A 15,278-nucleotide genomic window follows, 5' to 3' on the forward strand; every position below is an offset into this window, starting at 1 on the left:
GAGACGGCTTATCTGGGATTTGTGGAATATGGTGCTCAGTAAGCGGCCGAAAACGACGTTCGTCTTTTCCACCCTTGCTGATATATCTGCATCTAGATTTCCGTTTGAGCAAACAATTGAACCAAGGTAGGTGAACTGCTTGACTATCTCAATCTTGGCCACATACTTTTATAGTTGTCAGGGGGCTGCATGGTGTCTTGTCTAGAGGTAATATTTTGCTCTTGGTCAAGTTTACATGTAAACCAAGTTTTTCAGTAGCTGTTGCTAGCATCTCCAGGGTAATTTTGACGTTAGTGATATCTTCGCATACCAATGCAACATCGTCAGCGAAGTCAACATGTGCCAGCACTCTTCCAGCAAAATCGATGCCAAACGGATGCTCCAGCAGTGTTTTGTATAGAACATGGTCCATGACACAGTTCAAGAGTTCGGGAGCAGCAGCGCAGCCTTACCGAACACCATTTCTAATTTGAAAATGTGATGAGAGCTGGCCATTTACATGAACACCACTTTCGGTCTTATTGTATAGTTCTTTGAACAGATTGACAATTTTCTTCGATACACCAGCCGATTGAAGGATCAACCATAGTGACTGTCTGTCGACAGTGTCGAAAGCAGATCGAAAATCGACGAAGGCAATGTATGCTTTCCTTTTATATTCTAGAGTTTTCTCTATCGGCTGTCTAATTGTATGGATTTTCTCAGTAGTGGACTTACCCGCCATGAATCCAGCTTGCTGGTGGCGATGAAGGGGATGGAGGTACTTTGTTGCCCGCTTGAGGAGCAGCATGGGGAACAGTTGGCCGGGTACCGAGAGCAGAGTTATTCAACGATGGTTATCACATTCTGCTTTACTTCCTTTCCTCTTGTAGACTAGCACAAGTACGCCAGTCGTCCAGTCTGATGGTATTATTTCAGAGCGCCACACAGTATTAAACAGCATTGGTAGCCAGAGGGTCATGGATGAATCGCCATTTTTAAGGAGTTCTGATGTCAGGCCGCATATTCCAGGCACTTCGTTGTTCTTCAGCTTTCGTGCTGCTTCTTTAATTTATTCTGCTGTAAATTCAGTGCCATCGGAGGCAGGTGTAGCATTCTCAGCCGCAGCAGTAATCTCGTCGTCAATTTGGTCAGGTGGGTCTGAGTTCAGTAGTTTCTCGAAGTGTTGCTCCCACTAGCGATGGCACTGTGATTTGTCGCAAATATTTTCACCACTGGCTTTACGGAGATACGATGTAGTTTGAGTGTATTGACCTGAGAGCTCACGGAGGATCTTATATTTGGCTCCGATGTCCTTTTTTTGGAGGCCTCTTGGAGCTCGCGTGCTTTTTTGTCAATAAAGGTCTTACGGCCTTTGTGCAGCATGATGTTATGCTACGTATTTAATTGCATTTGCGCTGTCATGTCCAGACGAAGGCGGGCTTCCCGTCTGCGATCAATAATGGTGAGGGACTCGTTGCTGATCCAGCCTTTTTTCTTACGCTGTTTCATTCCAGCAATCCTAGTTGCAGCTGCAAGAGCATTCTCTTTGAAGACCATCCACAGACCTTCACTATCATCACATTGCGTAAGAACCTCAAATATGTTAGATATTTCGATCTGATACTGCTTAGCCAAAGCAATGTCTTGCTGGTTACAGTAGGTATCAATTTTCCGAGGTATCTGGCTGGCTTTTGTAGCTTTTGGGCGAAGCCGGATTTTCGCTGCAACAAGACGATGGTCGGTGTTCCTATGGTCGTCTTCTCGGTAGGTGCGACAATTCTGCGCAGAAGACAGCCATCGGTGGCGTATGATGATGTAGTCGAGCATCTTCTTCGTTGATCTATCATTGCTATACCAGGTTTACTTGGCTATATTGGGACTCTGAAACCATGTGTTTGCAATGGTAAGATTGTGGGTGCGAGACAGCAGTTCAACATTCTCTCTCCGTTGTCGTTTAGGCTATCTACTGTTACGGGTCCAACAGCGAAATCCCATAGGCCAAACTCGTTTGAAATGCTAGCATTCATATCTCCTAGAAAGACGAGGTAGTCATGAGGAGGTACTGACGAGAGCTCAGAACTTAAAAGGGTCTAGATGTCATCCTTATATTCTTCCTGGGCTTCATTTGTGGGGGAATAACAGGTGATTATGGTTAATTTTCCTTGTTTACCATAGAGCCTTGCTCTCAGGAGCCTGGGTGTAACTGGTGTGAATGACAAGATGGCCTTGCATGCTGTACTGTTCAGCACTAGCCCAACGCCTCCTCGTTTCTGGTGACCACCAGACCAAAGCAGTGTGCGCCATTCACCAATGTGCTCCTCACCATCACCAGATAGATGTGTTTCAGTGATTCCAGCAATTATAAATTTATAGTTCTTTAATTATCAGGCTAATAGAAGCTTTGAACCGGATTGGTTCAGTTTCAAAACATTCCAGGTGGCCACATTGATGCCACCTTGGTCAGCCATACTCAGAGGGAATCGTCCTTGGGTAGTCCGGTGTCGAGACGGGGTTTGAGATGATATATCCGAGGCTGAATTTCTGGTTCCTTTCGTGGCAATAGAAGTTTCAGGAGGAGGGCTGCCAACCAAACCGTCACTAGATGTATTTGGTTCTCTGGTGGCTAGCCAGGTATCCAGAGGCACGTGGAGGTCGTTCTTCATGCGCCAATTTGCATGGGAACTAACTCCACGCTAATTACACGCTAAGTAAATAAACTAGCCTCCTATAATGAGAGAGGGGTTGTGTAAATAATCCACAACAGGAGAAATTTTACCTCCAATCCAAAATTTATCTTTCTCCCCCTTACAACTTCTACCAACCACTGAATTTACTAACATTTCATTCTAAATTTTTTATCGTAGGTATACCCCTAAAATATCAAAAAGCCTCTGTAGGTTTTCTGTTAAGTAAGCCAACAAGAGAATATCATCGACAAACATTAGACCAAGATCCGCACCAACTTAAGTTGTACTACTGGTGCCTGGTTTTGCTCAGATTTTTCCACTATATCATTCAGGTACAGTGAAAAAGTCTCGAGAAAAGCGTGCAGCCTTGCTTTACTCCCAGTCTACTTACTGCAACTCTAGGGAGAATTCCCAACCCTTACTACCATCTTAACTACTAAATAAATATGAACTGATATTTCTACAAAACATGTTGGATGGCCTAAATCCATTAAATTCTATTATTAAATCTCTTCTAACCTTATCGAACAATCCCCTAAGATCTAGAAACGCAAACCATAATTTTCCACAGTTCCTCCTAGTAGGCTATACTTCTTAACTGAAGAATTTATTATAAAAAACTGATCCGCCTTCTGTTTCCAACCAAATATCTAATCTTCTACACAGAATCTTGTAAAAGCAGTTACCCAGACGGTTCTTAAGTCAATATTTCAATTGCTCCAATGTTAGTACACATCACCTTATTAAAAATCGGGTCTACAATTTAGGTTGACCATTGTAAAGGCCACTGAGGCTTTTGAAAAATATGAGAGTATTGTATATGTTAGTGAAATGGTCCAAGTCCTGCTCCAAGTCCAGAGACGAGTGGGGATACCTGTTCCAGGTGCAGATGATCCCTCAATGTTCTTCAACTCCTTCTAAATTTCCTCCTTTGAGATATTTATGACAAGATATATATGAAGGATTACTTACAGAGCAGCTAAAGAAAGAAAAAATCCTACCTCCTACTGACCTGAGGAAACTCGGTAGCCTCAAATTCAAATTACAAAAGTTAAACCAATGCGGAATCGTTTTCAGACAACGCAATTTTTTCTAAAAGAACATTTCGGCTCTATATCTAGGAGCCATCGTCAGTAAAGCACATATAAATAGAAAATAAGACTTTCAACAAAACACCTGACCATTGAAACTAAAATTAAACCAGTCTTAACATCATCATTTTAAGCAAGTTGAAACAGGACTCAAGAAATAATACGACATGAAGCAATTCATTCAGATTAAAACAAATCAAGAGCTTTTTTATACAATGGTGGGATTAATTATGACGGTTTTACCTCTCCTTGAAACATCTGCCTTGACTTTACTCTAATTAGCCAAGGCGTTCAAGTTTTCACCACTTTCATCAAGTTGATTTTAATTCAAATATGTTTATTTTTAAATCAAAATCAACTAAGTGGAAGTGAATAAAAACTTGAGAACCATGACCAATTAGAGTAAAGTCAAAGTTGGCGTATAATCCTTCCTTTTTGGCAGCTAACATAAAAGATCTTTTTGATATAAGTTCATTGTGTTTTGAGTTCTTTATTTAACAATAAAAATCATAAACAAAAAACAACTTCGACAAAATCTCCCCCATAAGGCTCCATGGCCAGGAAAGAACAGGGAAAAAAAACAATACCAACACAAATAAAATGTAAACAAAATCCAAAAAAATCCAGTCGCCCACCTTAATAATTCCCAAAATGACAAGATAGGCAGGGAGTATCACATGATTTCGCCAACTCAAATAAATATCCAACTCAATCCAGAGACATCAACTCCAAGGGAAACCGGAAAAAAAACTTGTTTACTAGCTACAAATCCCCTAAAATAATTTTTGAACATACCAAACGAGTGGCAGCTTCGTGCAGACACAGGGAGCATGTTCCAAATCCTGTTGCAAGTTGTCAAAGGGTTGAAGTCAGACCTCACTGATGGAGTATGAAGAATCTGTAAATTGCATAAAATGCGGAGATGATAAGTCAATTGATCAGAAACAAAAGATATACTATTACATAGAGCAGCAGGAAGATGGCCATGCAACTGTAGGAAAATGGAAGAAGAACAAGAAAAAAAATAGAGAGATTTCAAATGAAGCAAAGATTTAAGTGAAGATCGATAAGTTTCCTTAGTAAGAATCCTTGCTTTATCATAAAGTTTTGAAAGTTGCATCAGAGACGAGGGAAAAGTTGACATCCAAATAACAGAACAATTATGAAACATAAGACTGAACTAGGCTGTAGAACCAGATTCTAAGAATTAACCCTGGAAACATGTGTTTGAGCTTTCTAAGGATTCCAAGACTCCTAAAGACTTTCATTTTAATCAGGTCAATATGATGCTTGAAGGAAAGAACTTCGTCAAGCAAGATGCCAAGGAATCGAACTTAACGATCCTTAGGTCTACTTAGAGAACCTCTTGATACATGTATTTCATTTGAGTCAGGGCAAGCCTTTGAGACTCTGGAAAAAATGAGAAAAAATGACTTCCCGACATTTAAGGCAAGAGTAATTTACATCAAACCATTGGATAACTCTTTCAAAAAAGGCTTTCATCTTTGAACGAAGATCAGACTCAGTTCTACCAGCTATGCCACAGCACTGTCATCAGCAAAAGCAATAAGTGCATCAGGTAAGGACGAACTCCTGTCACAATTAGTGACGGAGGCTGACTGACAAAGAGGACAGCAAATGGTAGGTTTTAGATTTTGAACCGCATTAATAAGGTCATTGACGTAGATTAAAAAGAGTATCGGCCCAATGACAGATCCTTGTGGAACGCCAAACTCTATTCCATAAGGGTTAGAAAAGAGCGGATCAATCGAGGTTACTCGACCAGATAAATATGATAGAAACCAAGAAGAAGCATTCCATCTTATACCAATATGGAACAGTTTCCAAAGAAGAATCTTGTGTGTTAATGAGTCGGATGCTTTTCGCACATCGAGAAAAAGAATAGCAGTTATTAGACCCATGTAAAGAGCTGAATGTGAATAATTTACGAGAGTTGCGCATGCATGCTCAGTTGAGTGCTTCGCCCTAAAACCAAACTGAAAATCACAAAAAAAGTGTTTAGAATTAAGAAAATCAAGAAGTCGAGAAAGCATAGCTTTTTCAAAAATTTTACTAAACACTGATAAAAGGGATATGGGACAGTAATTTGCCGGATCATTCCTTCATCCACCTTTAAAAACAATAATAACGCGAGCACGCTATAATCGCTGGGAAAACACCATTTTCAATGGAAAGACTGATAAGTCTCGTGAGGGCAGGAACGATGACAGGAAGAATGAGCTTGACAACCTTAGTCGGAATACGGTCTGGGCAAGAAGATGAAAAATCCCTCAAACCATTTATAATTCTGGCTATATCAGCTTCGGAGGCAGGTTCCAATGCCACTGATTTAGGACAAGGCGGTCCAAATTAAGACATAAAGTCAGGTAGAGAAGAAGAAGGACTTACAGAAGAGGTTGTAGTTTTGCCAATATTAGCAAAATAGGAAGTAAACACATCTTGAACTTTTAGCTCACTCTCTACATTTTCACCTTCCATCACAATACTTGAAGGGGCAGAAGGAGGCAGAAAAGATGGCCTGATAACAGAATTGATTACTTGCCATGTCTTCCTAATGTCTTTACCACACGCAGAGAATTTTCTGTAATAAAATAACGATTTGGCCTTTCGGCAAAGGGAATTGTAAACTCTTCTATTAGCTTTGAAAAATTGAAATCCAGAATCCCGAGAAGATGCCTTAGAGGACCTGTAAGCCTTCCAAAGATTATTTTTCTTCCTCCATCTTTTAAGGAGTCCCGGAGTCATCCAAGGATTCAAAGGGGTAGTTCTTTTCGATGCCGGATTCGATTGGGGCGCATCACATGTATCCAAGGTAATTTCTTTCAAAGAATCATAAAACGAATTAAACAAAGAATCTATATCAGATTCATTTTCAGAAATACTCCACAAACAACCCACCAACCATGACCTAAGAAGATACAAACCCTGATCATTAACTTTTAAAAAGGAAAAACCAGCTCCTTGGCTTCTCCTAGGCAACAAATCGGAAAAATCATACATGGAAAAAACAGGAAAATGGTCTGAGATATCACTCGTCAATACGGAATTTTGCACCAAGGTCTACGATGAAAATATATCATCAAGCAAAGAAGCAGTAGTGTTAGTAATTCGAGTTGGAATGCATGCAGAAGGTAATGTTCCACAAGCGAGAATTGTTGAAAGAAATCCAAGGACGAGGATGACCTCTGGTCACACAAATTAAGGTTGAAGTCACCCATAATGGCAAGTTCATATGAATGGGGTTGGATTGTTTTCAAAACCTCATCAAGAATCCGAAGAAAAGAGGGAACAGACCGACTAGGAGACCGGTATATATTACCAACAATCAAAGCTTTAGCTTGGGTTTTAATCTCAATAAATATGGACTCTAAAACTCCATCTTCATTTCTTGACAGGTCATGTCTAACAGAGTACGGAAGAAATTCCGAAACATAAACAGCAAGGCCACCTCTAGCTACCCTACCTCGATTTAAATATTCCATCGTGCATCCAGAGAGATGCAATAGAGATTCATTTTTTGAATAAAGGAAAGTCTCACAAAGAACAATAAAATCAGGGTGGTCACTACGCACTATTTTTTTCAATTCATCAAACGAAGAACAAAGACTCTTTACATTAAGCTGAAGCACAGAGAAACTACCATCAAACAAATAACTAAAGATAAACAAATAAACAAATAACATCAACATATCAAACAAATAACTAAAGAATGAACGAATAACACCAATTACTTATCACCTCCAACTGACACAGCTGGGAGGGAGGGAACCACAAAGGCTGTATAACTAGATACTTTAAAGGGATCGAAACACGAGTCCTCAATTCGTAACCAAGTCTTACTCTTAGACTTTTTCGCTTCTATCCATACACTAATCCCTTTCGTTATCACTCGGGTTTCAGCAACTTTTGTAGAAGTATCAGAAGACGTACATAGATTGTAGCCGAAACATAGTAGTTCTTTTCTACGGCGCGCCAATTCAAGAGGGAGATCTGAATTGATGCTTTTCCCAGATTCTTTCAGTTTACCGCAATTTTTCATAATAGCGTCTTTATCTGCTAAATTAGCCAAAGTCACGAAAACTGGCCCGGCTTTTGCTTTAGACCTAGATGTTGCCCTAGTATTAGAGCCTGAGGGTTTATTTCCATTCAAACGATAGCACTTGACGAAGGGCATTGAATTCGCGTTACTGATTCCTATTTCAGCGAGACACCCACGGGCAGCATTTTCTGAGTTACTACCTTGGACAGTTGCCGTGAAGTAGAAGAAAATTATTTAACATTATGATATAAAGTTAAAACAAAAGAACAGGGTGATTTTAGGGGGGAGAGAGGATGCATCGACCAAAATTCACTCTTAGATTAATAATCAAGAAGTACCTAAGTAATCCAACCCCTTTAGTCCTCGATTCTATTGATTATGAGCAACCGTTTGATTCAGCCTATAGAAGAGCTGATTCAGCGAGTCGAGGTACAGTTCAATGTCAATATCGAACAGTTCGTGGTAACGAACTGTAAGTAAGGAGCGACCCGGTTCAATGGTAACCGACACTCTAAAAAACGGAATTTTGATACCAATAGATACATCATCAAAAGAATCAAATTTTAATGCTGATTTCAAATATTTAAGTTTCATTAAGTTTAGTCTTGCCCATCAAAAGTTACGCGCCTGAGAAAATTTGGCTGATTTTAGAAAAAAGGGGGAAAGACCTCCCAAAAATTATAGAACCTTAATGAAAATCACACCATCATATTCAGCGTATCAGAGAACCCTACTGTAGTGGTTTCAAGCACCTTTTTACAAAAATGTGGAATTTTGCATTTCTTTTTTTGCCAGAAGAAAGATCACGAATGCGTGTTTGTTTGTTTTTTCCCCCCAGGGGTGATCATATCGACCCAGTGGTCCTAGAATATCGTGGGAGAGCTCATTGGAAAGAAAATTAAAAGTTCTATTGCCCTTTTAAGTGACCGAAAAAAATGGAGGGCAACTAGGCTCCCTCCCACACTCATTTTTTCCCAAATTCCCCCGATCAAAATTTTGAGATAGCCATTTTGTTCAGCATGGTCGAAAATATGATAACTATGTCTTTTAGGATGACTTAATCCCCCAAAGTCCCTGGGGGTAGGTCTGAAAGTTATGAGCTTTACCCAATGTCAACTTATAGTATTGGTTATTGGGAAGTATACAGTCGTTTTCAGGGGGGATTTTTTCTGGTAGGTGGGGGTGGGTAGGTCGGGGGTTATATGGGAGGATCTTTCCATTAAGAAAGTGTTAATGGGGGAAGGGACGTCGATATGAAGACGGCGATAAATTTTCCCTCATTATTAAAGAAAAAGATTAGAAGTTAAATAAAAAAAAACAAGTGCTGCATCCAAAAGTAAGCAGAAACATTGAAACTTAACACGAAAAAAAAATGATACATATATAACTGAGGCCAACCCCTAGTCAGAATCTTTATCTTTAATCCAAAGATTTTTTAGTACTTTCATAAGTGCTGTTTATTGTAATTAACGGCTTTTGTGTTTAAGGGGTCATTTTTAAAGAATTGGAAAAAATTCGAACTTTAGCTTAAAGAGCAAGGTATTGACTAGGGGGCGAACCCCCTAATATACGAATTAAAAATCTATGAATATAGAAGTTCGTTACGTAAGTTAATTCGTAAGTTACGTATATTTATTACTAATAAAAACGTTCGTAAATAACATTAAACAAGTTTCAAGTAGGCCATTTAACCAAATAAAAGTAAAATTAATATGCAAATGTTGTTTTAATTATTCATGCACGGTGAGCCAAAATCAAAACCTGCATTAATTCAAAAACGTTCACAAATGAAATAAAAAAAACAAGTTTTTTAAACTGAAAGTAAGGAGCGACATTAAAAATTAAAACGAACAGAAATTATTCCGTATATGAAAGGGGCTGTCCCCTCCTCAACGCCTCGCTCTTTACGCTAAAGTTTGACTTTCTCACAACTCTATTTTTTTTAAACATTAAAAAAAATTAGCATAAAGAGCGAGGCGTTGAGGAGGGGACAGCCCCTTTCATATACGGAATAATTTCTGTTCGTTTTAAGTTTTAACGTCGTTCCTTACTTTCAGTTAAAAAAACTTGTTTTTTTTATTTAATCAGGACAAAAAACTCACCGTCTAAAACTAATTCAAATGAAAACACCCGATGTTCTCTGGACTCACTGCATCAAAATCAATAAGAATTCCAAATAGGGATAGGTCCTTTTATTAGACAGTGAAACGAAAATATAAAAACAAAAACACTAAATATTTCGATGACACAGTCGGTCATCATCATCAGTCAGGCACGTACGCAGGAATTTGTTTCTGGGGGGGGGGGGGGCAATTTGTTTCGGGGGGGGGGGGCCAAATCCTTCAAACCCATTATTCTGTGAGAAAAATCAGAAAATTATGGGAAAATGAAAAAAATCATGAGATTTCGGGGGGGGGGACCCGGGCCCGGAGCGGTAACTTGCTTTGACCCAGAAGTGATTATTTTGTTTAGTATAAAAACAGTTTGTTTTAATTTTGATATATTAGTAACTCTACTGATGATGATGACCGACTATGTCATTGAAATATTGAGAGTCTTTGTTTTTATTTTTTCGTTTCACTGTCTAATAAAAGGACATATCCCTATTTGGAATTCTTATTGATTTCGTCATAGAAAAGACAGTGTGGTCATGGAGAATAATAGTGACTCACTGCATGCTCTACAAAGCAGGTCTTATATAACATTAAATAAAAAAAGAAAGTATTTTCAACTGAAAATAAAGAGCAACATTATAACTTAAAACGAACAGAAATTATTACGTACATGCGGGGGGGGGTCGTCCTTTCCTCAATACATCGCTATTTGCGCTAAAGTTCAATTTTGGTTCCATTTATGTAAGAATGACTCCTGAATCACAAAAGCCGTTTAATTAGAATAATAAGCTTCTTTTTAAAGTTCTAAAAAAACCTTTGGCGTAAAAAGCGAGGTTTTGAGGAGAGAGCAAACCCCCTCATATACAAAATTATTTCTGTTCGTTTTAAGTTTTAATGTTCCTTCTTACTTTCAGTTGAAAAAACTTGTTTTTTTATTAAACCTCTGATTATATTTTAAGTAATGCTGGGAAATACGGCTCCCACTCCATGGAAAATTCCTTTCCCCACGGAAAATTCCTCCCATGAAACCCTCCTCCCTCACCACGAGAAAAATCCCCCCCTGAAAATGTCAGTATGCTTCCCAATAACCTATACTATATGTAAATAACCGGCAAAGTTCATAGCTTGCAATCCTTCCCCCGGAGACTGTGGGGGGTAAAGTCATTCTCACAGACATAGTTAATAGATTTTTCTATTACGCTGAAAAAATAGGTATTTCAAAAATTTTGATCGGGTGACTTTGACAAAAAACGAGCGCAGGAAGGGGGCTAGATGCCCTCCAAAATTTTTAGTCACTTAAAAAGAGTACTAAAACTTTTGATTTCCAATCAAATGAACCCTCTCACGATTTTCTACTATAACCAGGTTCGATGCGATCACCCCTGGGAAAAAACAACATCAAATAAATACTCATCCGTGATCTTTCTCCCGGCCAAAAAAAAAGGCAAAATTCCACATTTTTGTACGTAGGAGCTTGAAACCATTAAAGTAGAGTTCCCTGGTATGCTGAATCTGATGGTGTAAATTTAATTAAGATCCCTTGATGTTTTGGACTTGAACTTTTGATGGGTAACATTAAATTTGATTAAATTTACAAATTTTGAAAAAGCATCAAAATTCGATTCTTTTGATGCATATTTTGTTATCAACACTGTGTTTCTTAAGAGTTTCGGTTACTATTGAGCCACATCGCTCCTTATTTATAGCTCGTTACCACAAACTGTTTGCCAAATATGTTTAGAGAGAAATATTCATTAGAAACATGGAGCTATGGAAGATAAATTTGGAAAAAATGATATATTTTTACTTTTAAATTTGTACACTCATGATAGCACAGAAGCAAACAAAAATCCATTTGTTGAACGCTTGGATACTTTGTTAATTCATTTATTGAATCAGTTTAATAATTTCGATTGTACAAAATATTAGTGAATACAGAATCCTTCTAGTGGCGAAGAAGATGACAAATGTGAATGAACAAGTAACAAGAAACAAACTTGATTGAATTATCTTGTGATACTTATTTAAAACAAAATTTCCAGAATGCAGCTCTAATTCCATTTCGGCTAGATATTAAGAGTGAGTTTTATTTGTCAAATAAAGCTTTAAAAGTATTGCTACCGTTCGCAAAATCTTATTTGTATGAAACAGGTTTTTCTGCCATAGCTGTAATGAAATTGAAATATTGTGTTCATTTGGATGTAGAAGATGAGCTTTATGCAACTATCTCATCATTGACCCCGACATTTGACAGACTTTGTGCTAGTTATAGGCAAGCACAACCATCATAGACAGCTCAATAGCGCTGCCTAAGTAAAGAACGATGATTGCACAATGTACTGTGTTATTTATTTGCTTCTTTGTTTTAGACCCGGGCACTTCGTATCGAAGGAATTGTCGTAAAAACTTAGAAAAGGGCTCATTCGATTGGAAATTAGAAGGACTTGTGCCCTTTTTAATACCCGAAAGTGATTGGAAGGCAACTAATATCCCTTCCACGCCATCCATTTCCCAAAACACATCCGATCAAAATTTTGAGATAGCCGTGGATGAAAGATTTAACGTAGCTGAAAGATCTGGAAAATATGGCTTTGAGGATGACCCCCCCCCCAGAGCCGTCAGGGCAAGGGTTGTAAGTTATGCCCTGGGAGCATATAAGGTTTTAATAGAAAGCCCTGTCGTAGAAACTTCAAAAAGGGCTCATTCGATTGGAAATTCAAAGAGATAGTGCCCTTTTTAAAATTCGTAAGTGATTGGAGGGCAACTAATCCCCCCTCTCACGCCCACCATGTCCCCGAACATATCCAATCAAAATTTTTAGATAGTCATTTTGTTCAATGTAGTTAAAAGCTCTGAAAATGAGGTCTTTGGGGAAGACACCCCCCCAACACAGCCTTCAGGGCAGGGCTTTTTAGCTATGCCTTGGGGACATATAAGGTTTTTATAGAAAGCACTGTTGTAGAAACTTCAAAAAGTGCTCATTCGACTGAAAATTCGAAAGGCTAGTGCGCTTTTTAACAGTCAGAAGTGATTGGACGGTAACTAGCCCCCTTCTCAAGCTCATCATTTCCCCAAACACATCCAATAACAATTTTGAGATAGCCATTTTGTTCAACGTAGCTAAAAGTTCTGGACATTAAGTCTTTGAGGATGACAACCCACCCACCATCCTCAGTTCAAAGGTTTTAAGTTACGCCCTGGGGCACATAAAGTTTTTGTAGAAAACGTTGTCGTAGAAACTTCAAAAGGGGCTCATTCGATTGAAAATTAAAAGGGCTAATGCCCTTTTAATAGTCGAAAGTGATTGGAGTGCAACTAACACCCCTCTCACGCCCACCGTTTCCCCAAACACATCAAATCAAAATTTTTACATAACCATTTTGTTCATCGTGGCTGAAAGTTCTTGAAATTATGTCTTTGAGGATGACAAATCCCCCAAACCCCTCATCGCAATGGTTGTAAGTTATACCCTGGGGCATATAAGGTTTTTATAGATAGCGTTGTCGTACAAACTTCAAAAAGGGCTCATTCAATTTGAAATTTACAAGGCTAGTGCCATTTTTAATAGTCGGAATTGATTGGAGGGCAACTAACCCCCCTCTCACGCCCACTATTTCCCCAAACAAATCCAATCAAAACTTTGAGACAGCCATTTTGTTCAGCGCAGTTGAAAGTTCTGGAAATTAGGTCTTTGAGAATGATACACCCCCCCCCCCAAAAAAAACAACCTCAGGGCATGGGTTGTAAGTTATGCCCTGGGGGCATATAAGGTTTTTACAGAAAGCGCTGTCGTAAAAACTTCAAAAAGGGCTCATTCGATTGGAAATTGAAAGGGCTAATGCCCTTTATAATAGTAGAAAGTGAATGGAGGGCAACTACCCCCCTCTTACGCCCACCGTCTCCCCAAAGACATCCAATCAAAATTTGGAGATTGGGAATTTGGAAAGTTCTGGAAATTATGTCTTTGAGGATGACAACCCCCCCCCTCCCCCAGCCCTCAGGACAAAGGTTGTAAGTTACGTCCTGGGGCATATAAGGTGTTTATAGATAGCGTTGGCATAGTAACTTCAAAAAAGGCTCATTCTATTGGAAATTGAAAGTGCTAGTGCGCTTTTTAAAAGTCGAAAGTGATTGGAGGGCAACTAACCCCCCTCTCATGCCCACCATTTTCCCAAACACATCCAACTGAAATTTTAGATAACCACTTTGTTCAACGTAGTTGACAGTTCAGGAAATAAGGCATTTCAGGATGACACCCCCCCCCCCCTAAGGGTTAGGGTTGTAAGTTATGCCCTTAGGGAATATAGGGTTTTTATAGAAAGGGTTTTCAATAATATAAAGTAATTGGAGGGCATCTAACCCCCCTCTCACACCCTTCATTTCCCCAAACCCATCAAATCCAAAATTTTGAGACAACCATTTTTTCAACGTAGTTGAAAGTTCTAGAAATTAGGTCTTTGAGGATGACAACCCCCCCACAGCCCTCAGGGTAAGGGTTGTAAGTTATGCCCTGGGGTTATATAAGGTTTTTTTAAAAGAAAGTGTTTTTGTAAAAACTTCAAAGAGGGCTCACTCGATTGGAAATCGAAAGGGCTAGTGCCCTTTTCAATAGTCGAAAGTGATTGAAAGACAATTAATCCCCCTCTCATGCCCACCATTTCCCCACATCCATCCAATCATTTTGTTCAGAAATAACCATGTTGTTCAACGTAGTTTAAAGTTCTGGAAATTAGGTCTTTGAAGATGGCAACCCCCCCCCCCCAAGACCCTCGTGGCAAGGGTTGTAAGTTATGCCCTGGTGGCATAAAAGATTTTTATAGAAAGTTTTGTCATAGACACTTCAAAAAGGGCTTATTCGATTGGAAATTGAAAGGGCTAGTACCCTTTTAAGTCAAAAGTGATTTGAGGGTAACTCAGCCCCCTCTCACGCCCACCACTTTCCCGAACACATTCAAGCAAAATTTTGAAAACTTTGTCAAAGCAATCGAAGGGCGAATTCCCCCCGCCACACCTATAATTTCCCCAAACACTTCCGAACAGCATTTTGATAAAGCCATTTTGTTGAACGTAGTTTAAAGGTCTGGAAATTATGTCTTTTAGTATGACAACCTCCCCCCCCCCCCACATCCATCAGGGCTAAGGTTACAATTTATGCCCTAGGGGCAAACAAGGTTTTTATAGAAAGCGTTGTCCTCAAAAACTTCAAAAAGGGCTCATTCGATTGGAAATTGAGAGGGCTATTGCCCTTTTCAATAGTGGAAAGTAATCGGAGGGAGAATCCCCCCACACCAATCATTTCCCCAAACATTTCCGATCAAAATTTTGATATGGCCATTTTGTTCAA

This window comes from Artemia sp. Qi Xiang Cuo, chromosome 13 (genome assembly GCF_049724085.1).
Source record: "Artemia sp. Qi Xiang Cuo chromosome 13, ASM4972408v1, whole genome shotgun sequence".
Taxonomy (NCBI): Eukaryota; Metazoa; Arthropoda; class Branchiopoda; order Anostraca; family Artemiidae; genus Artemia; species Artemia sp. Qi Xiang Cuo.